General features: G+C 47.5%; 1 protein-coding gene across 1 annotated transcript in view; it reads left to right on the top strand.

Moving 5' to 3' along the window:
• The first annotated feature begins 5,614 nt into the window (after positions 1-5,614).
• The window catches only part of LOC125455412 (WD repeat-containing protein 7), a 626,944-nt gene continuing 605,668 nt past the window's right edge, over positions 5,615-26,890 (top strand). Inside the window, exon 1 of the mRNA XM_059649557.1 lies at positions 5,615-5,724. The gene's annotated coding sequence lies outside the window, so the exon portion shown is untranslated. The remainder of the gene's footprint in view (positions 5,725-26,890) is intronic.

Here is a 26,890-nt window from a genome sequence, read left to right as displayed (position 1 = left end):
TCTGAGGCTTTATAAAGCTCTAGTTAGGCCCCATTTAGAATACTGTGCCCAATTTTGGACCCCACACCTCAGGAAGGACATACTAGCCCTGGAGCGTATCCAGCGGAGATTCACACGGATGATCCCTGGAATGGTAGGTTTAACGTATGATGAACGGCAAAGGATCCTGGGATTGTACTGATTAGAGTTTAGAAGGTTGAGGGGAAATCTAATAGGAGCTGACAAGATAATGTATGGTTTAGAAGGGGTGGATGCTCGGAAGTTGTTTCCGTTAGGCGGGGAGACTAGGACCCGTGGGCACAGCCTTAAAATTAGAGGCGGTAAATTTAAAACTGAAATGAGATGACATTTCTTCAGCCAGAGAGTGGTGGGCTTGTGGAATTCATTGCCGCAGAGTGCAGTGGAGGCCAGCACGTTGGATGCCTTCAAGGCAGAGATCGACAAATTCTTGATCTCAGAAGGAATCAAGGGCTACGGGGAGAGTGCAGGGAAGAGGAGTTGAAATGCCCATCAGGCATGATTTAAATGGCGGAGTGGACTTGATGGGCCAAATGGCCTTACTTCCACTCGTATGTCTTATGGTCTTATACGCGTGTTCAAACTTTTATGTCTATGGTAGTGCAACTCTGAACTTTGAGCATGTAAGCATGAGAAAGTTGGAGTTTATTTTATTTTTATATAGACCTGCCCTGTATGTACAATAAATGCAGTTTTCTTTTCAAAAACTCAAGAAAATCTGTCTATCTTCTCTAGTTATACCATGTAAACAAGTAAACACTCGATGCATTGGCAAGCAGATACTTTCTAAAATAAACCTGTTGCGCTTAAACCAGGAGTAGGAGAAGAGGGGAATAACAACACAAATAGAAAATATTTTTCTCCCCAAAATAGAATCATTTCTGATCATCCGAATGCTTGCTCTTAAGAGCATGTGGCCATTTTCTGTTTTCGGAAGCAATTGTCCGGCAACCTCCGAGAATTCAAATGGTTTGCTTTTAAAATGTAAAATAAATGTTATAACTAAAATTGTTTTCAGAAATAAATCAGAAATCATGCACAATTTTTGGATTGAAAAGTGTTGTTAATCTTATCCAACTCGTACAATGACTTCAATTCATTGATTGATGACATTTAATTCAGAGATATTGCATATTTTCATATATATTAGAGACATACATAGATCAACTCTGGTTGTTACTTCTTCTACTCAATTTTTTTCTGTGAACATTACCTATTCTCTTGAAGCAATATATATGTTGTAATTATTCACATAAAGATAGAGTTTTGAAGAATCAAAGTATCAAGTTCCTGATCTAATCTGTAGTTTTGTGACTAAGAGCAGAAATGAGAGCAGATGATTTCCTAGCAGAGAGAAAAAAAAAGAAATAAGTGCTGGCCCAGTCAGCGATGTCCTCATGTCATGAATGAATAAAAATACCTAGTGTCTAGAGGAGTACTGCAGGGATCAGTGCTTGCGTGCTAGTCTATCATGATATGCACAAATGATCTGGATGAGGGAATAAAATGTTGGATGTCCAAGTTTATTGATGACACAAAACTGCATGGGGTTGTGAGGAGAATGGAAGGTGGTTTCAAGGTAACTGAGACAAGTTGAGTGAGTGGCCAAACATGGTAGGTGCAGTCCAAGTGACCAAATATGAAGTTATACACTTCACTGTGAAAAACAGGAAGGAAGAGTATTATCTCAATGGTGATATATTCAGAGGTATGGATGTACAAAAGGATGTCTTACTGCAGTTATACAGGGCCTTTGTGAGTCTAGTGCTAGATTATTGTGTCCAGTTTTGGCCTCCCCGAAGGAAGTGGAAGTTGTGGAGGTTGGGATGATTACAGCATTTAAGATGCATCTGTATGGCTATATGAATAGAAAGGCTTTAGAGGTGTATGGACCAAATGCTGGCAAATGTGATTAGATTTATATAGGATACTTGGTCAGCATGGAGGAGTTGGACCAAAGGATCTCTTTCCATGTTATATATCTCTATGACTAAGTGCAGCATAGGTTCAGCAGCTTGATGCTGAGGATGGCAGCCCTGTCCTATGAGGAGAGATTTGTTTGACTGGACCTATGTTCAATAGACTAGGAGGATAGATTAGAATATACAAATTCTAACAGGGCTGGGGTCAGTCGGTAGGCAAGGGGAATGTTTTCCCTGGGTGAGAAGTGTAGAGCCAGGGCGCACAGTCTCAGGATATGAGGTAGACCATTTAGGACTGAAATGAGCAAAGATTTCTTCACTGAAAGTGAAGTGAACCTGCCTGTGGAATTTTCTACCACAGAACACTGTAGGGGCATTGAATGTATTTTAAAAAAGAAATAGATAATTGTTTCGATTTTAAAGACATCAGGGGACATGGGAAGAAAGTGAGAATATGGTATTAAATAGAGGATCAGCAGAATGACATTGAAAGGTAGAACAGGCTTGAAGGGCTGAATGGCTTATTTCTCCAAGTTTGTATATGAATGGGACTGTGTTGTTTTGGTGGATGATTTACCATTGGAAGGAATAAAATAGTTCCCCTAAGAATTCAAGAGATAACAAAGTGTAGAGCTGGATAAACACAGCAGACCAAGCAGCATCTTAGGAGCAGGAAGGCTTCTTCAGAATTTGGGGAGGGGAAGGAGATTCTGAAATAAATAGGGAGAGAGGGGAAGGCGGATAGAAGATGGATAGAGGAGAGGATAGGTGAAGAGGAGACAGACAGTTCAGAGGCGGGGATGGAGCCAGTAAAGGTGAGTGTAGGTGGGGAGGTAGGGAGGAGATAGGTCAGTCCAGGTAGGATGGACAGGTCGAGAGGGCAGGATGAGGTTAGTAGGTAGCTGATGTTTAGGGCCTAGACCCTTCATCAGAAAAGGAGGAGGGGGAGAGGGCTCTGAAGTAAATTGGGAGAGAGGGCGAGGCGATTGAAGATGGATAGAGGAGAAGATAGGTGGAGAGGAGACAGACAAGTTAGAAGGGCTGGGATGGAGCCAGTAAAGGTGAGTTAGGTGGGGAGGCACCCCCATTTCCTACCTACTAATCTCATCCCGCCCCATTGGGTTGTAGGGTTGTTTTGGGATGCGGTAGGGGGAAGGGAGATTTTGAAGCTTGTGAAACCCTGCAGCCCAATGGTATCAATGTGGATATCACAAGCTTCAAAATCTCCCCTCCCCCTACTGCATCCCAAAACAAACACAGCTCGCCCCTGCCTCCCTACCCTATTCTTCCTCTCACCTATTCCCTCCTCCCACCTCAAGCCACACCCCCATTTCCTACCTACCAACCTCATCACCCCCCCTTGACCTGTCCGTCCTCCCTGGAATGACCTATCTCCTCCCTACCTCCCCACCAACACTCACCTTTACTGGCTCCATCCCCAGCTCTTTGACTTGTCTGTCTCCTCTCCAAATATCTACTCCTCTATCCATCTCCAATCCACCTCCCCCTCTCTCCCTATTTATTTCAGAAGCCTCTCCCCATCCCCCATTTCTGATGACGGGTCTAGGCTCTAGGGTCTAGGTCCTGCTCCTAAGATGCTGCTTGGCCTGCTGTGTTCATCCAGCTCTATGCATTGTTATCCATTTACCAAGTCACCCTTTATTTCTACGTGCATAGTACTTGACACTGGTCTAGCTTTCTCAGGGCCAACTCTCAGAGTGAACAGAACCTCTGACACTCCTGCTTATATCTTCCAGCCAGGAGCCCCAATGGACCAGATTAACAGCCCCAATCATGGAACTCATATTCAATAAAGTCCTCCTGGCTGTCCTTGTTACAATCACTACATGTTGGATTCTTGGACATTGAGTACATTTAAAGAGGAGATAGAAAGATCTTTGATTGGTCACAGGCTGCTGGGTCGGGGAGACCAGGCTGGAAAGTGCAACTGAAGCCAACTTGAGGTCAGCCATGATCATATCAAATGGCTGGGCAGACTTAAGGGGCTGAATTGCTCACTGCTGTTCTGAGTTCTAATGTTGTATTTTTTTTTATCGTCCAGTAATATCACCACAACGCCACTGCTTCAGAGTACACATCTACAAAACCTACAAAGGCCATTTCTTTTCAGCAACAAAGACAAAAGTTGCTGGAAGATCTCAGCAGGTTTGGCAGCATCTGTGAAGAGAAATCAAAGTTCCCACTTCCTACAGACTAAGGGGGTGGCCATGGGCACCTGCATGGGCCCCAGCTATGCCTGCCTCTTTGTAGGTTACGTGGAACAGTCCCTCTTCCGCACCGACACAGGCCCCAAACCACACCTCTTCCTCCGGTACATTGATGACTGTATCGGCGCTGCCACTTGCTCCCCAGAGGAGCTCGAACAGTTCATCCACTTCACCAACACCTTCCACCCCAACCTTCAGAAATAAGCTCTCTGATGAAGGGTCTAGGCCCGAAGCGTCAGGTTTTGTGCTCCTGGGATGCTGCTTGGCCTGCTGTGTTCATCCAGCCTCACGTTTTGTTGTCTTGGAGTGGATTGAGGATTGGCTGACAGGCAGAAGGCAGAGAGTTGGGATGAAGGGGTCTTTTTCAGGATGGCAGCTGGTGACTGGTGGGTTCTGCAGGAGTCAGTGTTGGGACCTCAACTGACATTAACGATCTAGATGAAGGAGTTGCAGGCATTGTTGCTAAGTTTGCAGATGACACAAAGATATGTGAAAGGAGAAGTAGTATTGACGGAGTGGGGAGGCCGCAGAAGGTAAGAGTCATGAGATCTTGTTGCAGCTCTATAAAACTTTGGTTAGACTGCACTTGGAATACTGCGTCCAGTTCTGGTCGCCCTATTATAGGAAAGATGTGGATGCTTTGGAGAGGGTTCAGAGGAGGTTTACCAGGATGCTGCCTGGACTGGAGGGCTTATCTTATGAAGAGAGGTTGACTGGGCTCGGACTTTTTTCATTGGAGAAAAGGAGGAGGAGAGGGGACCTAATTGAGGTATACAAGATAATGAGAGGCATAGATAGAGTTGATAGCCAGAGACTATTTCCCAGGGCAGAAATGGCTAACACGAGGGGTCATAGTTTTATGCTGGTTGGAGGAAAGTATAGAGGGGATGTCAGAGGCGGGTTCTTTACGCAGAGAGTTGTGAGAGCATGGAATGCGTTGCCAGCAGCAGTTGTGGAAGCAAGGTCATTGGGGTCATTTAAGAGACTGCTGGACATGCATATGGTCACAGAAATTTGAGGGTGCATACATGAGGATCAATGGTCGGCTCAACATCGTGGGCTGAAGGGCCTGTTCTGTGCTGTACTGTTCTGTATTAACGTTTCTGATCCGGTGACCCTTCTTCAGAACATTTCTTTTCAAGACTGTTTCAACAATGTTTCATCCTGCAAGTGTGATAAGTGCCCAAAGCGGTTGAGTGGGGGTTAAAAAATGTGAACTGCCACAGTGGGAGGTGGTCATGCCTGATGAAGGGTCTAGGCCCGAAACATCAGCTTTTGTGCTCCTAAGATGCTGCTTGGCCTGCTGTGTTCATCCAGCTTCACATTTTGTTATCTCGGATTCTCCAACATCTGCAGTTCCCATTATCTCTGATGCCTGGTGTAGAGGGAGGTTGCGACAGGTGGCGCTGCCGAGGGAGTCAGACAAGGCGGCGGCGGCTGCAGGACTGGGGCTGGGCGGAGCCGAGTCAGTGCGTAAGTTGCCGGTGAACCAGTGTCGGGGCAGGAACGTGCCGCAGCAATATGGAGTGAAATTAGAAGGAAAATAACCAGGGAAGGTGAGTGAGCGAGTCCGCATAGGCGGCTTGCTGTCAGGTGAATTCTGCATTTCTGTCTGTGATTGTCTTTGACACTATTCTTTAAATAACAGCCAGAAGCATTGTCATTGACAGATTTCATTCAGGCCTTTAAACCTCTTGCCTTGTCTGTAATGGAAGTAATTGCGCCGTTTGGGGTCACAGCTTAGCTATGTCGATTTATTTCTGTAAATATTTTTTGCCGGGACTTGTTCTCTTTCCCCAATCCCTCTAGGAGCCTTTATTTTATTATTTTGTGCTGCCCTGTGGCCTTTATGACTCTTGAGCTCTGGTTATAACCATGGGATTTGGAAGAGGAATGTACCTGATGTCCAGAAGTGTTTATTTGCTCAATATTCAGGCAGCTGATATTGCACTTTTTTTAAAAACCAGAGGCTTGATGACGATGGCGTCTTTATTTCCAGCTGACAGGTGGAAATTTTCCCGAGGCTTTTAAAATTAATCTAAGCCTGATCTGTTTCAGGAAGTTGTCATTTCATGAGTTTTAACTTGGTTTGTGTGGTAACCTCTGATCCTTGCGTCTGTGACTTGGATTCATAATTATTGGCAGTCGCTGATATTGATCTTTGCAAATGATTACTAACATTGTCTTAAATAAGATACCAAATCCATACAATCCTTGATGAGTGAAATGTGAGGCTGGATGAACACAGCAGGCCCAACAGCATCTCAGGAGCACAAAAGCTGACGTTTCAGGCCTAGACCCTTCATCAGTGAGGGGGATGGGGTGAGGGTTCTGGAATAAATAGGGAGAGAGGTCCAGGTGGACCGAAGATGCAGAGAAAAGAAGATAGGTGGAGAGGAGAGTATAGGTGGGGAGGTAGGGAGGGGATAGGTCAGTCCAGGGAAGACGTACAGGTCAAGGAGGTGGGATGAGGTTAGTAGGTAGGAGATGGAGGTGTGGCTTGGGGAGGGTGGAAGGGATGGGTGAGAGGAAGAACAGGTTAGGGAGGCCTCTTCGACACCTACACAGGCCCCAAACCCCACCTCTTCGTCCGTTACATTGATGACTGTATCGGCGCTGCCTCTTGCTCCCCAGAGGAGCTCGAACAGTTCATCCACTTCACCAACACCTTCCACCCCAACCTTCAGTTCACCTGGGCCATCTCCAGCACATCCCTCACATTCCTGGATCTCTCAGTCTCCATCTCAGGCAACCAGCTTGTAACTGATCCACACATCCCTCACACCCCGCCCCCGCCACAACCGCCCCAAGAGGATCCCCCTCGTTCTCACACACCACCCTACCAACCTCCGGATGCAACGCATTATCCTCCGACACTTCCGCCATTTACAATCCGACCCCACCACCCAAGACATTTTTCCATCCCCTCCCCTGTCTGCTTTCCGGAGAGACCACTCTCTCCGTGACTCCCTTGTTCGCTCCACACTGCCCTCCAACCCAACCACACCCGGCACCTTCCCCTGCAACCGCAGGAAATGCTACACTTGTCCCCACACCTCCTCCCTCACCCCCATCCCAGGCCCCAAGATGACATTCCACATTAAGCAGAGGTTCACCTGCACATCTGCCAATGTGGTATACTGCATCCACTGTACCCGGTGCGGCTTCCTCTACATTGGGGAAACCAAGCGGAGGCTTGGGGACCGCTTTGCAGAACACCTCCGCTCAGTTCGCAACAAACAACTGCACCTCCCAGTCGCAAACCATTTCCACTCCCACTCCCATTCTCTTGATGACATGTCCATCATGGGCTTCCTGCACTGCCACAATGATGCCACCCGAAGGTTGCAGGAACAGCAACTCATATTCCGCCTGGGAACCCTGCAGCCATATGGTATCAATGTGGACTTCACCAGTTTCAAAATCTCCCCTTCCCCCACTGCATCCCTAAACCAGCCCAGTTCATCCCCTCCCCCCACTGCACCACACAACCAGCCCAGCTCTTCCCCCCCACCCACTGCATCCCAAAACCAGTCCAACCTGTCTCTGCCTCCCTAACCGGTTCTTCCTCTCACCCATCCCTTCCTCCCACCCCAAGCCGCACCCCCAGCTACCTACTAACCTCATCCCACCTCCTTGACCTGTCCGTCTTCCCTGGACTGACCTATCCCCTCCCTACCTCCCCACCTACACCCTCTCCACCTATCTTCTTTACTCTCCATCTTCGGTCCGCCTCCCCCTCTCTCCCTATTTATTCCAGTTCCCTCCCCCCATCCCCCTCTCTGATGAAGGGTCCAGGCCCGAAACGTCAGCTTTTGTGCTCCTGAGATGCTGCTTGGCCTGCTGTGTTCATCCAGCCTCACATTTTATTATCTTGGAATCTCCAGCATCTGCAGTTCCCATTGTCTCTGTAACTGATTTCCATTTCAAGCCCACCGACTCGCTCAGCTACCTAGAATACACCTCCTCCCACCCACGCTCCTGCAAAAATTCCATCCCCTATTCCCAATTCCTCCGCCTCCGCCGCATCTGCTCCCAGGATAAGGCATTCCACTCCCGCATATCCCAGATGTCCAAATTCTTCAAGGACCGCAACTTTCCCCCCACAGTGGTCGAGAACGCCCTTGACCGCGTCTCTTGCATTTCCCGCAACACATCCCCCACACCCCACCCCCGCCACAACCGCTTAAAGAGGATCCCCCTCGTTCTCACACACCACCCCACAAACCTCCGGATACAACGCATCATCCTCCGACACTTCCGCCATCTACAATCCGACCCCACCACCCAAGACATTTTTCCATCCCCACCCCTGTCTGCTTTCCGGAGAGACCACTCTCTCCATGACTCCCTTGTTCGCTCCACACTGCCCTCCAAGCCCACCACACCCGGCACCTTTGCCTGCAACCGCAGGAAATGCTACGCTTGCCCCCACACCTCCTCCCTCACCCCTATCCCAGGCGCCAAGATGACTTTCCACATTAAGCAGAGGTTCACCTGCACATCTGCCAATGTGGTATACTACATCCACTGTAGCCGGTGTGGCTTTCTCTACATTAGGGAAACCAAGCGGAGGCTTGGGGACCGCTTTGCAGAACACCTCCGCTCAGTTCGCAATAAACAACCGCACCTCCCAGTTGCAAACCATTTCCACTCCCCCTCCCATTCTTTAGATGACACGTCTGTCGTGGGCCTCCTGCAATGCCACAATGAATCCGCCCGAAGGCTGCAGGAACAGCAACTCATATTCCGCCTGGGAACCCTGCAGCCCAATGGTATCAATGTGGACTTCACCAGCTTCAAAATCTCCCCTTCCCCCACCGCATCCCAAAACCAGCCCAGTTCGTCCCCTCCCCCCACTGCACCACACAACCAGCTCAGCTCTTCCCCTCCACCCACTGCATCCCAAAACCAGTCCAACCTGTCTCTGCCTACCTAACCTGTTCTTCCTCTCGCTCATCCCTTCCTCCCACCCCAAGCCGCACCTCCATCTCCTACGTACTAACCTCATCCCACCTCCTTGACCTGCCCGTCTTCCCTGGACTGACCTATCCCCTCCCTACCTCCCCACTTATACTCTCCTCTCCACCTATCTTCTTTTCTGTCCATCTTCGGTCCACCTCCCCCTCTCTCCCTATTTATTCCAGAACTCTCACCCCATCCCCCTCTCTGATAAAGGGTCTAGGCCCGAAACGTCAGCTTTTGTGCTCCTGAGATGCTGCTGGGCCTGCTGTGTTCATCCAGCCTCACATTTCATTATCTTGGATTCTCCAGCATCTGCAGTTCCCATTATCACCAATCCTTGATGAGTTGCAGTTTGTGTCTTGGTGTGGGGATCGGTGGGAGGCCAGGATTCTAAATTTTTGGAAAGCTGATTTGGTTGTGATTTATAACTGTTTTGGATTTGGTTTTGATAACTGATGCACTCTATGATTTTGATTTAATAATTTAGTGTGATGCTTTGAAAATCCCAAATGCATTGTCGGGTGGAATCTCAACACTGGACCACATACCCATTTCAGGGTATGCTCAACTGCCTGTCCTTGTAATTGCAGCTGATTTATAGCACTTAGGTAAAATGGGATTTGGAAGGAAAAGTAAACTTGTTTTTTGTTTTGCTTGAAACCCTGTGACCAGCAGTGTGCCACCGGGATCAGTTCCTGGACCCTTGCTATTATGTGTGTTAACCACTTGGATGTGAATGTCAAAGGTATAATTAGTAAGTTTTTGTCGATGACTGGAAAATTGGTGCTGTTGGTAGAGAGGAGAATGGTCTTAGACTACAGCCTGATGTTGATTAGTTAATAGTAGATGGAATTTAATCTTAACAAATTTGAGGTGTTGCATTTTGGGAGGTCTAATGAAGGAAAGATTTAGGGAGTACTGAGGAACACGAGGACCTTGGTGTACAAATCCAAACATCCCTGAAGGTGTCCGCGTGCGTGGATAGGCTGGTGAAGAAGACATATGGCATGCTTCGTTATCTGGGGCATCGAAAATAGAAGCAGCAAAACCTTATTACAACTTTATAAAACATTGGTTTGGCTACAAATGAGTGTACTACTGTGTGCAGTTCTGAATACCACACTATTGGAAGAATGTGATTGCAGTAAAGAGATGCAGAGGAGATTCATAAGGATGTTTCCTGAGATGGATAGTCTGTTATGAGGTGAAACTGGATAGGCTGCTGTGGGAATGGATTGAGGTATACAAAATTATGAGTAGCATAGACAGTTGATCATGATAATCCCCACAACAGATGTGTCTAAGACCAGAGGACAGAAGTTTAGGGTGAGGAACAAATGGTTCAGAGAAGATCTGAGAATTTATTTTCACGAGAGGGTTGTGGAAGTATGAAACGTGCTGCCTGAGTGGGTGGTGGAGGCAGATGTTCATGTAACATTTAAGGAGCATCTGGACGTGTACTTAAAATGCCAGGGTATAGTAGGCTCTCCACTAAGTGCAGGTAAATGGGATTAGCCTCGTTTGGTATTTGTTGGCCGACATAGACATAAGTGGGTCTGTTCGTATGTTCTATGAATAAAAATGTAGTTTTATGACACTTATTGTTCAATTTTAGAAAAACAAAATAGTAGCAAGATTTCTTAGAGCATTGTCCACTAAGAACATGTATTTCAAGGGTTCTTGTCATTCTTGACAGTTCTTTAGCTTGTTCTACAGATTTTTTTTTCTGCATTCACCCTGGTGTGCTTGCAATTCAGCCCCTGACAACTATTAACATCAACGGATGTTGAGGTTAGGGATAGATGTTTGCTTAGTCTAGGTCAAGTTGACATAAGGAAGGAGGAAGTGTTAGGTATCCTAAGACATTAAGGTGGACGAGTCCCCAGGTCAGGATGGGATCTGTCCCCAGGTCAGGATGGGATCTATCCCAGGTTACGGAGGGAAGCGAGAGAGGAAGTAACAGATATCAGATAACTAACAGATATCTTTGCAGTGTCCTTAGACACGGGTGAGGTCCCGAAGGACTGGAGACTAGCTAATGTTGTCCCCTTGTTTAAAAAGGGCAGGAAGGATAATCCAGGTAATTATCGACCGGTGAGCCTGACGTCAGTGGTAGGGAAGTTACTGGAGAAGATACTGAGGGATAGGATCTATTCCCATTTGGAAGAAAAAGGGCTTATCAGTGATAGGCAACATGGTTTTGTGCAGGGAAGGTCATGTCTTACCAACTTAATAGAATTCTTTGAGGATGTGACAAAGTTGATTGATGAGGGAAAGGCTGTAGATGTCAGATACATGGACTTTAGTAAGGTGTTTGATAAGGTTCCCCATGGCAGGCTGATGGAGAAAGTGAAGTCACATGGGGTCCAGGGTGTGCTAGCTAGATGGATAAAAAAACTGGCTAGGCAACAGGGGACAGGGAGTTTCTCAAACTGAAGACCTGTGACCAGTGGTGTTCCACAGGGATCTGTGCTGGGACCACTGTTGTTTGTGATATTCATAAATGATTTGGAGTAAGGTGTCGGTGGCCTGATCAGCAAGTTTGCAGATGACACTAAGATTGGTGGAGTAGCAGATAGTGAAGGGGACTGTCAGAGATTACAGCAGAATATAGATAGACTGGAGAGTTGGGCAGATGAATGGCAGATGGAGTTCAATTCGAGCAAATGCGAGGTGATGCATTTTGGAAGATCTAATTCAAGGGCGAACTATACAGTAAACGGAAAAGTCCCAGGGAAAATTGATGAACAGAGATATCTGGGTGTTCAGGCCCATTGTTCCCTGAAGTTGGCAACAGAGGTCAGTAGGGTGGTCAAGAAGGCATATGGCATGCTTTCCTTCATTGGACGGGGTATTGAATACAAGAATTGGCAGGTCATGTTGCAGTTGTATAGGACTTTGGTTCGGCCACATTTAGAGTACTGTGTACAGTTCTGGTCGCCACATTACCAAAAGGATGTTGGCGCTTTGGAGAGGGTGCAGAGGAGGTTCACCAGGATGTTGCCTGGTATGGAGGGTGCTAGCTATGAAGAGAGGTTGAGTAGATTAGGATTGTTTTTATTAGAAGACAGAGATTGAGGGGGGACCTGATTGAGGTCTACAAAATCATGAAGGGTACAGACAGGGTGGATAGCAAGAAGCTTTTTCGCAGAGTGGGGGACTCAATTACTAGGGGTCATGAGTTCAAAGTGAGAGGTGGAAAGTTTAAGGGTGGTATGCGTGGACAGTTCTTTACGCAGAGGGCGGTGGGTGCCTGGAACGCATTGCCAGCGAAAGTGGTAGATGCAGACACGTTAGCGTCTTTTAAGGTATATCTGGACAGGTACATTGATGGATGGGGAGCAAATGGACGCAGACCCTTAGAAAATAGATACAGGTTAGACAGAGGATCTTGATCCGCGCAGGCTTGGATGACCGAAGGGCCTGTACCTATACTGTAATTTTCTTTGGTCTTTGTTCTTTGAAACCGATGCACACGTGGGGAGAATGTGCTAACTCCACACAAACAGCTGCCTGAGGCTGGAATCAAATTCAGATCCCTGACACTGAAGCAGCAGTGCTAACCATTGAGCCACTGTACCATCCTGTTACTTTTTTTGAATGTGCTGCTCGTTCCAACTAATTCCCAGTAACTCCTCAGCCTTTGCTGAAGAAGGGTGTAGGCCTAAAATGTCAGCCTTCCCGCTCCTCTGATGCTGCTTGGCCTGCTGTGTTCATCCAGCTCCACATCTTGTTATCTCAGATTCTTCAGCATCTGTAGTTCCTGCTATCTCAGTAACTCCCAGTACCCTATCAATAATACAATTCCCAATGACTTTTTTTTAAAATGTCTTGTTTCTCATTATGTCTGGCTTGGCCAGCATTTATAGCCCGTTCCTAGTTTCCTTTGAGAAAGTGCCATATTAAATCCTGGCAGGAATGGAGCCTGTAGAGGTGAATGTAGGTATGGGAGGTCGGGAGGGGATAGGTCAGCCCGGGGAGGACGGACAAATCGGGGTGGGATGAGGTCAGTAGGTTGGAAATGGAGGTGCGACTTGAGGTAGGAGGGGGCGATAGGTGAAAGGAAGAACAAGTTAGGGAGGCGGGGACGAGCTAGGCAGTGGGGGGAGGTGAGGTTTTGAAGCTTGTGAAATCCAAACTGATACCGTTGGGCTAGCAAAGTGTGAAGCTGGATGAACACAGCAGGTCAAGCAGCATCTTGGCCTGCTGTGTTCATCCAGCTTCACACTTTGTTATCTTGGATTCTCCAGCATCTGCAGTTCCCATTATCTCCTATACATCCCGGATATCTAGGCTGAGTAAGCTAGTCTCAACTAGAGCAGCGGTTGAGATGCTATAATTGACTTGATTTCCTGTGGATTAAGAAAGCAAGGGGAAAACAATGACATTGTTCCTGGTTCAGATTGTTATCCGATGACTTCTTTTGGAATACATGTGCCGTGGATCAACAACTCAAAAATGGATTTGAATTTGACAACGCTGTCATCCATATTAAAACAACTTGTTGCCACTCGCCTGCATTAAATGGTACTGTTCATCACTCTTTGGCTTTGAAAGCACAACCAATATAGAAACCTTGACTCTGACAGCTCAGTAAAATCCATTCTTTTGATTTTGGTTGCTTGTGTATTCACAGTTGCCTCGACCCTAAGCTGTGGAATTCCCACCATAAACCTTTTCCCACTGGCTCCTGCTTGAAGCTTTGAAAGCTACTGCTTACTTTGTTCACTTGTCCTAATATCTTTATCAGCCAGTTTCAATTTTGGCCTAGCAATGTTTCTTAAGTACTTTGAAGCATCTTATGCGAAAGGTGCTTTTATAGATACATGTTTGTAGACTTAGGAGTGATTTAATCAAGAAGTGTAAGTCGAGACCCAAACAAAACTGATGTCTAGGATAGTTTTCCCAGTCTTTGTCCTTTTTCAAACTTGAGTTCACCAGTGTCTGGGTACATAACATTTATAATGAGCTAACAGATCTCCTGTCATGTTAGTCCTGATGTAATAAGTGTCCCTTCCTTTGACGCATAGTTTGGCATGAACTTCCTACTTCCTTTTGATGACTTCTGTAAAAAGCTCAAGATGAGGCCAGAGTGGTGGATTTTAATTGGACTTCAGCAAGGCATTTGACAAGGTTCCCCATGGAGACTGGTTAGCAAGGTTAGATCACATGGAATACAGGGACAACTATCCATTTGGAAAGAGAACTGGTTCGAAGGTAGAAGGCAGAAGGTGGTGGTGGAGGATTGCTTTTCAGACTGGAGGCCTGTGACCAGTGGTTTGGTGACCAAGATTGGTGCTGAATCTGCTACTTTTTGCCATTTATATAAATTATTTGGATGTGAATACAGGAGGTATGGTTAATAAGTTTGCTAATGACAGCACAATTGGAAGTGTAGTGGACAGCAAAGAAGGTTATGTCAGAGTATAATGGGATCTTGATCAGATGGGCCAATGGGCCGAGGACTGGCAGATGGAGTTTAATTTAGGTAAATGTGAAGTGCTGCGTTTTGGAGAAGGAAATCGGGGCAGGACTTATATAGTTAATGATAAAGTACTTGGGAGTGTTGCTGAACCAAGAGACCTTGGAGGGCAGGTTCATAGTTCCTTGAAAGTGGAATCACAAGATAGTGAAGGTGGCATTTGGTATGCTTGCCTTCATTGGTCAGTGATTGAGTACAGGAGTTGGGAGGTCATTTTGAGGCTGTGCAGGACATTGGTTCAGCCATTTTTAGAATACTGTGTGCAGTTCTGATTTTCCTGCTTTTGGAAGGATGTTGTGAAACTTGAAAAGGTTCAGAAAAGATTTGCAAAGATGTTACCAGCCTTGGAGCGTTAGTGTTATAGGGAGAAGCTGAATTGGCCAGGACTGTTTTCCTCTGGAGCGTTGGAGGCTGAGTGGTGACCTTTATAGAGGTTTTTAAAATCATGAAATGCATGGCCAGGGTAAATAGATAAGGTCTTTTCCCCAAAACTAGATGGCATAGATTTAAGGTATGAAGGTAAAAAAGTTTTGGACGACCGAAGGGGCAGCATTTTCCAGGCAGTGTGTGGTATGGAATGAGCTGCTAAAGGAAATGGTGGAGGATGGTACAATTAAAACATTGGAAAGACAGCTGGGTGGGTACATGAAACGGAAGAGTTTAGAGGGATAACAAAGTGTGCAGCTGGATGAACACAGCAGGCCACGCAACATCTTAGGAGCACAAAAGCTGATGTTTTGGGCCTACACCCTTCATCAGAAAAGGGGGAGGGGGAGAGGGTTCTGAAATAAATAGGGAGAGAGGGGGAGGCGGACCAAAGATGGATAGAGGAGAAGATAGGTGGAGAGGAGACAGACAAGTACCGCAGGCCCCCCCCACCAGCAGTGGCCGAGAATGCCCTTGACCACGTCTCCTGCATTTCCCGCAACTCATCGCTCACACCCCATTCCCTCAATAACCGCCAAAAGAGAATCCCCCTTGTCCTCACATACCACCTCATCAACCTCCCAGATCCAACGCATTATCCTCCGAAACTTCCGCCATCGACAATCCGACTCCACCACCAAAGACGTTTTTCCATCCCTACCCTTGTCTACTTTCTGGAGGAACCACTCTCTCTGTGACTCCCTTGTCCACTCCACACTCCCCTCCAACCCTACCACACCCAGCACTTGCCCCTGCAACTGCAGGAAGTGCGACACTTGCCCCCACACTTCCTCCCTCACTTCCTCCCTCACTTCCATCCCAGGCCCCAAGAAGACTTTCCACATTAAGCAGATGTTCACCTGCACATCTGCTAATGTGGTATACTGCATCTGCTGTACCTGGTGTCGCCTCCTCTACATCAGGGAAACCAAGCGGAGGCTTGGGGACCGCTATGCAGAACATCTCTGCTCGGTTTGCAGTAATCAACTGCACCTCCCAGTCATGAACCGTTTTAACCCACCCTCCCATTCCTTAGACGACGTGTCCATCCTGGGCCTCCTGCAATGCCACAACGATGCCACCCGAATGTTGCAGAAACAGCAGATCACATTCTGCTTGGGAACCCTGCAGCCCAATGGTATCAAAGATAATGGGAACTGCAGATGCTGGAGAATCCAAGATAACGAAGTGTGAAGCTGGATGAACACAGCAGGCCGAGATGCTGCTTGACCTGCTGTGTTCATCCAGCTTCACACTTTGCTAGCCCAATGGTATCAGTTTGGATTTCACCAAGCTTCAAAATCTCACCTCCCCCCACTGCCTAGCTCGTCCCCGCCTCCCTAACTTGTTCCTCCTTTCACCTATCGCCCCCTCCTACCTCAAGTCGCACCTCCATTTCCTACCTACTGACCTCATCCCACCCCCTGATTTGTCCGTCCTCCCCGGGCTGACCTATCCCCTCCCTACCCCCCCCCACCTACATTCACCTCTACAGGCTCCATTCCCGCCCCTTCACTTGCCTATTTCCTCTCCACCTAGCTTCTCCTCTATCCATCTTCGATCCGCCTCCCCTTCTCTCCCTATTTATTTCAGAGCTGTCTTCCCCTTTTCCCTTTTCTGATGAATGGTCTAGGCCCGAAACGTCAGCTTTTGTGCTCCTGAGATGCTGCTTGGCCTGCTGTGTTCATCCAGCCTCACATTTTATTACCACAGTCATATCACCTTCCTCAGCACCTGCCTACGGGACCGGATCATCACCATTGGACTACAGTCTACATTCAAGCCTTCCCAATTTTGCCCCAACCGTGACCACCTCTACACCCAGAAAATTCAGACCCTTCAGAAGCGTTTCTCCCTGCGAGTCCTGAAACAGACACTCGCAGCCATGCGCCGGCACCTCCAGGCACTGCAATCCAACCTGCCCCAGCTCAGAGCCTCCCTCTCCCAGACCTGCAACGGACCTCTGCTGTTTTTTATCCTCCGCAGGATCCACAGACTGAACACCCAGTTCTACTCCGCTTTACTAGACACCAAAAATTGTAAGTACAACAAACTCACTGGTCCCTGCCACCCACAAGAGGATTCCTGCACCTCCCAAATCCCGAGCCTGTCCCTGCCCCTCCCCCATCATGCACCCACCGCCATTGAACACGAGGACATGGCCGGTGTCCCCACCGATGACGTCACATCCGCCTCCGCCGGGCACACCACTTGCGGGACCGCGGACGTGACTGCTGCTGCAGTCACCGCCTCCACTTCCAGTTACAACACCACACACACCACCCTCACTGCTGCTGCCGCCGACGGAACCCCGCCCACGGCCGACGCCAACGGAACCCCGCCCACAGCCGACAACCTCATCGCTTTGCCCACAACCTCCACAGCCAGCAACCCCAGAGTAGACAGCCACACTGAGCCCTGCCGAATCTTCACCATCCCCCCTGACCTCCCACTGACTGAGGACGAACGGTCAGTCCTAAGCAAGGGGCTCACCTTTGTCCCCCTCCACCCACACATCAACAAATACCAGTCATGTTTGGACATAGAGCAGGTTTTCCGCAGCCTTCACCTCCACGCTTACTACTTCAACCAGGAACCTAACCCTACCTTCACTGACCCCTTCACCCGCTTCCAACACAAGTCCACCTCCTGGACACCACCCCCAGGCCTCCTACCCTCCCTCAACCTCTTCATCTCCAACTGCTGTCAAGACATTAACGGCCTCAACCTCTCCACCCCTCTCACCCACTCCAACCTCTCCCCTGCATAACGGGCAGCCCTCCGCTCCAACCCCAACCTCACCATCAAACCCGCAGACAAGGGTGGCGCAGTGGTAGTATGGCGCACTGACCTCTACATCGCCGAGGCCAGACGCCAACTCTCCGACACCACCTCCGACCGCCCCCTTGATCATGACCCCATCCCCGAGCACCAAACCATCATCTCCAACACCATTCATGACCTCATCACCTCAGCGGACCTCCCACCCACAGCCTCTAACCTCATTATTCCCCAACCCCGCATGGCCCGTTTCTATTTCCTTCCCAAAATCCACAAACCTGCCTGCCCTGGTCGACCCATCGTCTCAGCCTGTTCCTGCCCCACCCAACTCATCTCCACCTATCTGGACTCCATTTTCTTCCCTTTGGTCCAGGAACTCCCTACCTAGGACCGTGACACCACCCACGCCCTCCACCACCTCCAGAACTTCGAATTCCCTGGCCCCCAACACCTCATTTTCACCATGGACGTCCAGTCCCTATACACCTGTATTCCTCATGCAGATGGCCTCAAGGCCCTCTGCTTCTTCCTGTCCCGCAGGCACGACCAGTCCCCCTCCACCGACACCCTCATCCGCCTAGCTGAGCTCGTCCTCAAGAACTTCTCTTTCGACTCCTCCCACTTCCTACAGACTAAGGGGGTGGCCATGGGCACCCGCATGGGCCCCAGCTATGCCTGCCTCTTTGTAGGTTACGTGGAACAGTCCCTCTTCCGGACCTACACAGGCCCCAAACCCCACCTCTTCCTCCGTTACATTGATGACTGTATCGGTGCCGGCTCTTGCTCCCCAGAGGAGCTCGAACAGTTCATCCACTTCACCAACACCTTCCGCCCCAACCTCAAGCTCACCTGGGCCATCTCCAACACATGCCTCACCTTCCTGGACACCTCAGTCTCCATCTCAGGCAACCAGCTTGTAACTGATGTCCATTTCAAGCCCACCGACTCCCACAGCTACCTAGAATACACCTCCTCCCACCCACCCTCCTGCAAAAATTCCATCTCCTATTCCTAATTCCTCCGCCTCCGCCACATCTGCTTCCAGGATGAGGGATTCCACTCCCGCACATCCCAGATGTCTAAGTTCTTCAAGGGCTGCAACTTTCCCTCCATAGTGGCCGAGAACGCCCTTGACCGCGTCTCCCGTATTTCCTGCAACACATGCCTCACACCCCACCCCCGCCACAACCGCCCAAAGAGAATCCCCCCTCGTTCTCTCACACCACCCCATCAATCTCCGGATACAACGCATCAGCCTCCGATCCTTCCGCCATTTACAATCCGACCCCACCACCCAAGACATTTTTCCATCCTCACCCTTGTCTACTTTCCGGAGAGACCACTCTCTCCGTGGCTAACTCCCTTGTTCGCTCCACACTGCACTCCAATCCCACCACACCCGGCACCTTCCCCTGCAACCGCAGGAAGTGCCGCACTTGCCCCCACACCTCCTCCCTCACCCCTCTCCCAGGCCCCAAGATGACTTTCCATATTAAGCAGAGGTTCACCTGCACATCTGCCAATGTGGTATTCTGTATCCATTGTACCCAGTGTGGCTTCCTCTACATTGGGGAAACCAAGCGGAGGCTTGGGGACCGCTTTGCAGAACACCTCCGATCAGTTCGCAATAAACAACTGCACTTTCCAGTCGTGAACCATTTCAACTCCCCCTCCCATTCTTTAGATGACATGTCCATCATGGGCCTCCTGCAGTGCCACAATGATGCCACCCGAAGGTTGCAGGAACAGCAACTCATATTCCGCTTGGGAACCCTGCAGCCCAATGGTATCAATGTTGACTTCACCAGCTTCAAAATCCCCCCCCCCCCCCCCCAACCCCACTGCATCACACAACCAGCCCAGCTCTTCACCTCCCCCCACTGCGTCCCAAAACCAGCCCAGCCTGACTCTGCCTCCCTAACCTGTTCTTCCTCTCACCCATCCCTTCCTCCTATCCCAAGCCGCACCTCCATTTCCTACCTACTAACCTCATCCCACCTCCTTGACCTGTCCGTCTTCCCTGGACTGACCTATCCCCTCCCTACCTCCCCACCTATACTCTCCTTTCCACCTATCTTCTTTTCTCTCCGTCTTCGGTCCGCCTCCCCCTCTCCCTATTTATTCCAGAACCCTCGCCCCATTCCCCTCTCTGATGAAGGGTCTAGGCCCGAAACGTCAGCTTTTGTGTTCTTGAGATGCTGCTTGGCCTGCTGCGTTCATCCAGCTTCGCACTTTATTATTAAGGGATGGAAAAATGTCTTTGGTGGTGGGGTTGGATTGCAGATGGTGGAAGTATCAGAGGATGATGCATTGTACTTGGAGGTTGGTGGGCTGGTATGTGAGGATGAGGGGGATTCTCTTTTGGTGGTTATTGCGGGTGCGGGTTATGAAGGATGAGTTGCGGGAGACATGGTCGAGGGCTTTCTCGACCACTGACTGCAGGAGGGGGTATGTTGTGGTCCTTGAAAAATGAGGACATCTGGGATGTACAGGAGTGTAATGCCTTTTCCTGGGAGTAGATGCAGCGGCGGCGAAGGAATTGGGACTAGGGGATGGCATTTTTGCAGGAAGGTGGGTGGGAGGAGGTGTATTCTAAATAGCTGTGGGAGTGGGCTTGAAATGGATATCGGTTTCTTGGTGGTTGCCTGAGATGGAGACAGAGGGGTCCAGGAAGGTGAGGGAGGTGTTAGAGATGGTTCACGTGAAGCTGAGGTTGGGGTAGTCTGGCTGATGTATTTGTGCAGTGAGTTTTATTCAGACCATTAAAGTAGAAGCGGAGAATGTCAAAAGTCAAAGTACTGACCACTAATCATTTCATTTCTGTAGATAAAGCAGCTAAGTTTTCTTTTTGAGTATTGAGTGGTACTGAAAATTTGTGGAGGGTCCATTAGGTTTACATTCAGACTTTGAAATTCTTTATGAAACCGCCTGCAAGGATGACAAGTCAGTGAATCAACCTAAGTTTAGGAATTGCACATGTGTTTGCTTACTTGTGCGTGTTTAATATGTTCTTCATTTTTAGGATTTTTTTTACACCTTTTGAGGATGTTGGCCAGCTTTTATTGCACATTCCTAATTGCCATGTTGAAGGTGGTGATGTGTTACCTCCTTGAACTGCAACACCAATGCAGTTAGGTTTTTTGACTCAATGGCAGTGAAGGAATGACATATTTCCAAGTAAGGAGGATGTTCAGTGGCTTGGAGAGGGACTCTGCTGCTTGGTGTGTCAATACTGTTTTTTAACATTACTTTTAATAACTTTAAAAATGACCCTCAAATACAATTTTTCTTTGAACTGTCCAGTGTAAAGTGGTCAAAAATTCTGATAGTTTCAACAATCACTGATGAATTTGTCACAATGCTGTCAAAAATCAGAACTTTTCCAGAGACGTGAAATATTGTGGTGTTCGCTGACTAGTGTGGTAGCCCATTGGCTATATTAACGGATATGTTCAGTTTATAAGTGAATAGGAATCTAGTATCTGTATTGGTCATCCTGAAAATATTCGATGATGTTAAAATTGAATCCCTAGTGTCCTTCAGGGAAGATACCTGCTGTGCTTCTCAGTCTGATCTATGAACATGCTAAGGAAATTATAGAGAGTTGCAAATGCATCCCAGTCCATTATGAAAACCAGCCTTCCTTCCATTGATTCTATCTACACTTCCTGCTGCCTCAAGAAAGCAGCCAACACCATTATAACTGGGGTGGGACGAGTTTTTATTCTGTTTATTTCATAGAATCCGTACAATGAGGAAACAAGTTGTTCCAACTTTGTCCCAACAAGTTCACACCGAACCACACAGCATCCCATCCCACCCCACCCCACCTAAGCTACACAGCTTTGAACACTACAGGCAGTTTAACTTGGCCAATCCACCTAACCTGTACATGTTTGGACTGTAGGAGGAAACTGGAGTACCCAGAGCAAAGCCACGCAGACATGGGGAGAATGTGCAAACTCTACACACAGTTGCCTGAGGGTGGAATCGAACCTGTGTCCATGGCGCTGTGAGGCAGCAGTGCTAACCACTGAGCTACCATGCTGCCCTTGCACTTTCTTCCATCACGCAGAAGATGCAAAAATTTGAAAACATTGCGATAGATTCAAGAAAAGCTATTCCCTGTTGTTAATCAGACATATGGACGGATCTCTCATAGACTCGAGTTGATCTTTCTGTTCCTTCTCTGTAGCTGGAGCACTGTATCCTGATGTACATGTGTAAGTTGTGATTTGTCTGGTTAGCAAGCAAAACAATACTTTTCACTTTTTTTTTCTTTATTCATTCATGGGAATTGGGCATCACTGGTTAGACCTGCATTTATAGCCTATCCCTAATTGCCCAGAGAGCAGTTCAGACCCACAGCAATGTGGTTGACTCTGAAGTCACATGTAGGCCAGACCAGTTAAGGATAGCAGTTTCTTTCCCTAAAGGACATTAGTTAACCAGAGATAATGGGAACTGCAGATGCTGGAGAATCTGAGATAAAGTGTGGAGCTAGATGAACACTGCAGGCCAAGCAGCATCTTGGGGGCATAAAAGCGGACGTTTCAGGCCTAGACTGTTCATCAGAAAGCCAGTTTGTGCTCCTAAGATGCTGCTTGGCCTGCTGTTTTCATCCAGCTCCACACTTTGTTATCTTAGTTAACCAGATGGGTTTTTCCTTACAATCAACAATGGATTGACCGTCATCATTGGATTCTTAATTCTAGGTATTTATTGAATTCAAATTGCACCATCTGCCATGGTGACATTCGTCCCACGTCCCCAGATCGTTGTCTGGGTTGCTGGATTAACAGTCCAGCGATTAAAACCATACGGCCATCACCTCCCCCAGGTCCATTTCACAATATGATACAGTACGTATCAATGCAGTTGATTCTCGATTGCCCTTGAAAGTTTATGGAAGACATTCAATTGTATCAAAAATGGAAGTTGCTGAGAAAGCGCAACAGGTCTGGCAGCATCTGTGAAGAAAAAGTCAGAGTTACTGTTTTCGGTTTGGTGACCTTCCTCAGAAGCTTTCTTTGAATTCCACAAGCTCACCACTTTGGGTGAAGAAATTTCTCTTCCTGTCAAACCTGAATGGTCTACCCTGTATCCTTACACTTTGACCCCTAGTTCTGGACTCCCTAGTTTACTTGGAACATCAATCCGTTATCAACCCTGTCTAGTCCTGTTAGACTTTTATAGGTTTCAATGAGGTCCTCTGTTCATTCTCCTGAACTCCAGTTAATATAATCCTAACTATCACAAGGAACAGTTATTAGGAGTCCTACAGAGGGTGAAGATAGTTAAGTCCCCTGGGCCGGATGGGATTTATCCTAGGATCCTCTGGGAAGCCAGGGAGGAGATTGCCGAGCCTTTGGCATTGATCTTTAACTCGTCATTGTCTACAGGAATAGTGCCAGATGACTGGAGCATAGCAAATGTGGTTCCCCTGTTCAAGAAGGGGAGTAGAGACAACCCTGGTAATTATAGACGAGTGAGCCTCACCTCAGTTGTTGGTAAAGTGTTGGAAAAGGTGAAAAGAGATGGGATTTATAATCGTCTAGTGAAGAATAAATTGATTCGGGATAGTCAGCACGGTGTTGTGAAGGGAAGGCCGTGCCTCACAAACCTTATTGAGTCCTTTGAGAAGGTGACCAAACGGGTAGATGAGAGTAAACTGGTTGATGTGGTGTATATGGACTTCTGCAAGGCTTTTGATAAGGTTCCCCACTGTAGGCTATTATACAAAATACGGAGGAGTGGAATTGTGGGAGATATAGCAATTTGGGTCGGAAATTGGCTTGCTGAAAGAAGACAGGGTGGTAGTTGATGGGAAATGTTCATCCTGGAGACCAGTTACTAGTGGTGTACTGCAAGGGTCGGTGTTGGGTCCACTGCTGTTTGTCATTTTTATAAATGACCTGGATGAGGGCGTGGAAGGATGGGTTAGTAAATTTGCAGACGACGCTAAGGTCGGTGGAGGAGTTGTTAGTGATGAAGGATGCTGTAGGTTGCAGAGAGACATAGATAAGCTGCAGAGCTGTGCTGAGAGGTGGCAAATGGAGTTTAATGCAGACAAGTGTGAGGCGTAACCGGAATGCAAAGTACAGGGCTAATGGTAAGATTCTTAGCAGTGTAGATGAGCAGAGAGATCTCGGTGTCCATGTACACAGATCCTTGAAAGTTGCCACCCAGGTTGACTGCTGTTAAGAAGGCATACAGTGTTTTAGCTTTTATTAATAGAGGGATCGAGTTCCGGAACCAAGAGGTTATGGTGAAGCTGTACAAAACTCTGGTGCGGCCGCACTTGCAGTATTGTGTACAGTTCTGGTCACCGCGTTATAAGAAGGATGTGGAAGCTATGGAAAGGGTACAGAGGAAATTTACTAGAATGTTGCCTGGTATGGAGGGAAGGTCTTACGAGGAAAGGCTGAGGGACTTGAGGCTGTTTTCCTTAGAGAGAGGAAGGTTGAGAGGTGACTTAATTGAAACATAAATAATCAGAGGGTTAGATAGGGTGGATAGGGAGAGCCTTTTTCCTAGGATGGTGACGGCAAGCATGAGGGGGCATAGCTTTAAATTGAAGGGTGAAAGATTTAGGACAGATGTCAGAGGTAGTTTGTTTACTGAGAGAGTAGTAAGAGAATGGAGCGCTTTGCCTGCAACGGTAGTAGATTTGCCAACTTTAGGTACATTTAAGTCGTTATTGGACAAGCATATGGACGTACATGGAATAGTGTAGGTTAGATGGGCTTGAGATCGGTATGACAGGTCGGCACAACATTGAGGGCCGAAGAGCCTGTACTGTGCTGTAATGTTCTATGTTCTATTAACTAACTGATTCAACCTTTCCTCGTTAGGTTAGACTTGCTATTCCAGGAATCAGTCTGGAAAACCTTCTCTGTACTCCCCCTCGAGCAGGAACATCCTCCTCAGACAAGTTGATCAACACTGCACAAAATATTCCAGGTGTGGTCTCACCAAGGGCCTGAATAATTGCAGCAAGGCATTCCTGCTGCTATTACTCAAATCCTCCTTGCATTGAATGCTGACATACCATGTACCTTCCTAACTGCTTGCTGCACTTGCTTATTTACTTTAAGTGATTACTGTATATGGATGCCCAGGTTTTATTGCACACTCCCTTCTCTCAATCTATCACCATTCATAATCTGCCTTTTGTTTTGCTACCAAAGTGGATAATGTCACGTATTCACATTATACTGCATCTGCTGTGCTATTGCCCACTAGCACAGGATAACTAAAAAAGCAATAATAGGATGAAATATGAGAATAAGCTGGTGAGTAATATAAACGAACATTGCAAGAGTTTTTTTGATACGTATAAAAAGCAAGTGAGTGTCAGGAGTTCACAGGCTGCTGGAAAATGAGGCTAGAAAAATAGTAATGGGGAACAAAGGAATGGTGGAGAAACTGTAAAGGTACTTTACATCGGTTCTCATGATTGATGGCACCGGTAGCATACTAGTGAGAGAGTCAGAGGTGAGTGTAGTGGCCATCACTAAAAGATGGTGCTGAGGAAGCTAAAAGGTCACCTAGACCAAAATTCTGAGGAAATAGCTGAGGAGATTGTGGAAGCATTGGTGGTGATCTTTCAAGAATTATTTTAATCAGGGAGGGTCCCTGAGGACGAGAAAATGGCTAATGTGACATGCCTCATTAAGAAGCGAGGGTGTGATTCAGAAGACAGGAAATTATTGGCTGTTTGGTATGACTTTGGTCGTTGTTGAGATTTTAGAATCCATTGTTAAGTGTGTGTGGGATCATGTTCAATAACAGCTGAGATCTGTGAGTGGTGAGAATAACTTTTTATTGAGCATCTCAGTAGCACAGTTTGCAGCAGCGATGGAATCCAGAGTACAGTTTTACAGTATAATAAAATGTGAGGCTGGATGAACACAGCAGGCCAAGCAGCATCTCAGGAGCACAAAAGCTGACGTTTCGGGCCTAGACCCTTCATCAGAGAGGGGGATGGGGGGAGGGAACTGGAATAAATAGGGAGAGAGGGGGAGGCGGACCGAAGATGGAGAGTAAAGAAGATAGGTGGAGAGGGTGTAGGTGGGGAGGTAGGGAGGGGATAGGTCAGTCCAGGGAAGACGGACAGGTCAAGGAGGTGGGATGAGGTTGGTAGGTAGCTGGGGGTGCGGCTTGGGGTGGGAGGAAGGGATGGGTGAGAGGAAGAACCGGTTAGGGAGGCAGAGACAGGTTGGACTGGTTTTGGGATGCAGTGGGTGGGGGGGAAGAGCTGGGCTGGTTGTGTGGTGCAGTGGGGGGAGCTTTTTTTAGACATAGTTTTTACATATATTAAAATTTCAGCATTGGGGTGTCACATATTGTATCTATTGTATGCAAGTTTGTGTGACATCTATCCTGGGGAACCAGGAGATGATTTAAGTACGTGCTAAATGCTGGCTGTTACTCCTGATGGAATTAGAATGTCTGTCTGGTCTGAGCCTGCATAATTGAGGTGTAAGTCCTTTTGTCTCTAAAATGTAGTAATCATTTCAGAGAATCATAGAACCCTTACAGTGTGGAAACAGGCCTTTCGGCCCAACAAGCCAACATTGACACTCAGAGCATCCGAATCAGACCCAAACCCCTTGCCTGAACACTATCGGTGATTTAGCATGGCCAATTCACCCAGCTTGCACATCTTCGGACTGTGGGAGTAAACCCACGCAGGCACAGGGAGAATATGCAAACTCCACACAGACAATTGCTCGAGGGTAGAATCGAACCTGAGTCTCTGGCACTGTGAGGCAGTAGTGCTAACCACTGAGCCACTGTGCTGCCCCAAATGTTTGTAAAAGTATTAGACCTATATGTTCTAAATAAGTGACAAATTAGACTTGTACTAAATAAAAGTATAGAGGATATTTAACTGCCACAGCTGGTTCAAGAGATTTCCTTTACAATTGCTAGTTTTGATAGTTCTTTCCACATTCTTGCATGCAGTTTCACAGTAGTGATGTTTTGATAGTAAGTTTCTTAAAAGAGATAGTGGCCCTATTTAATGTGTATTTAAAAACTATAAATTACTACGTTAGTAGAAA

Source organism: Stegostoma tigrinum, chromosome 1 (genome assembly GCF_030684315.1).
Source record: "Stegostoma tigrinum isolate sSteTig4 chromosome 1, sSteTig4.hap1, whole genome shotgun sequence".
Lineage (NCBI taxonomy): Eukaryota > Metazoa > Chordata > Chondrichthyes > Orectolobiformes > Stegostomatidae > Stegostoma > Stegostoma tigrinum.
Note: the sequence above shows the minus strand (reverse complement) of the source record. Positions and strands in the feature narration are given on the sequence as shown.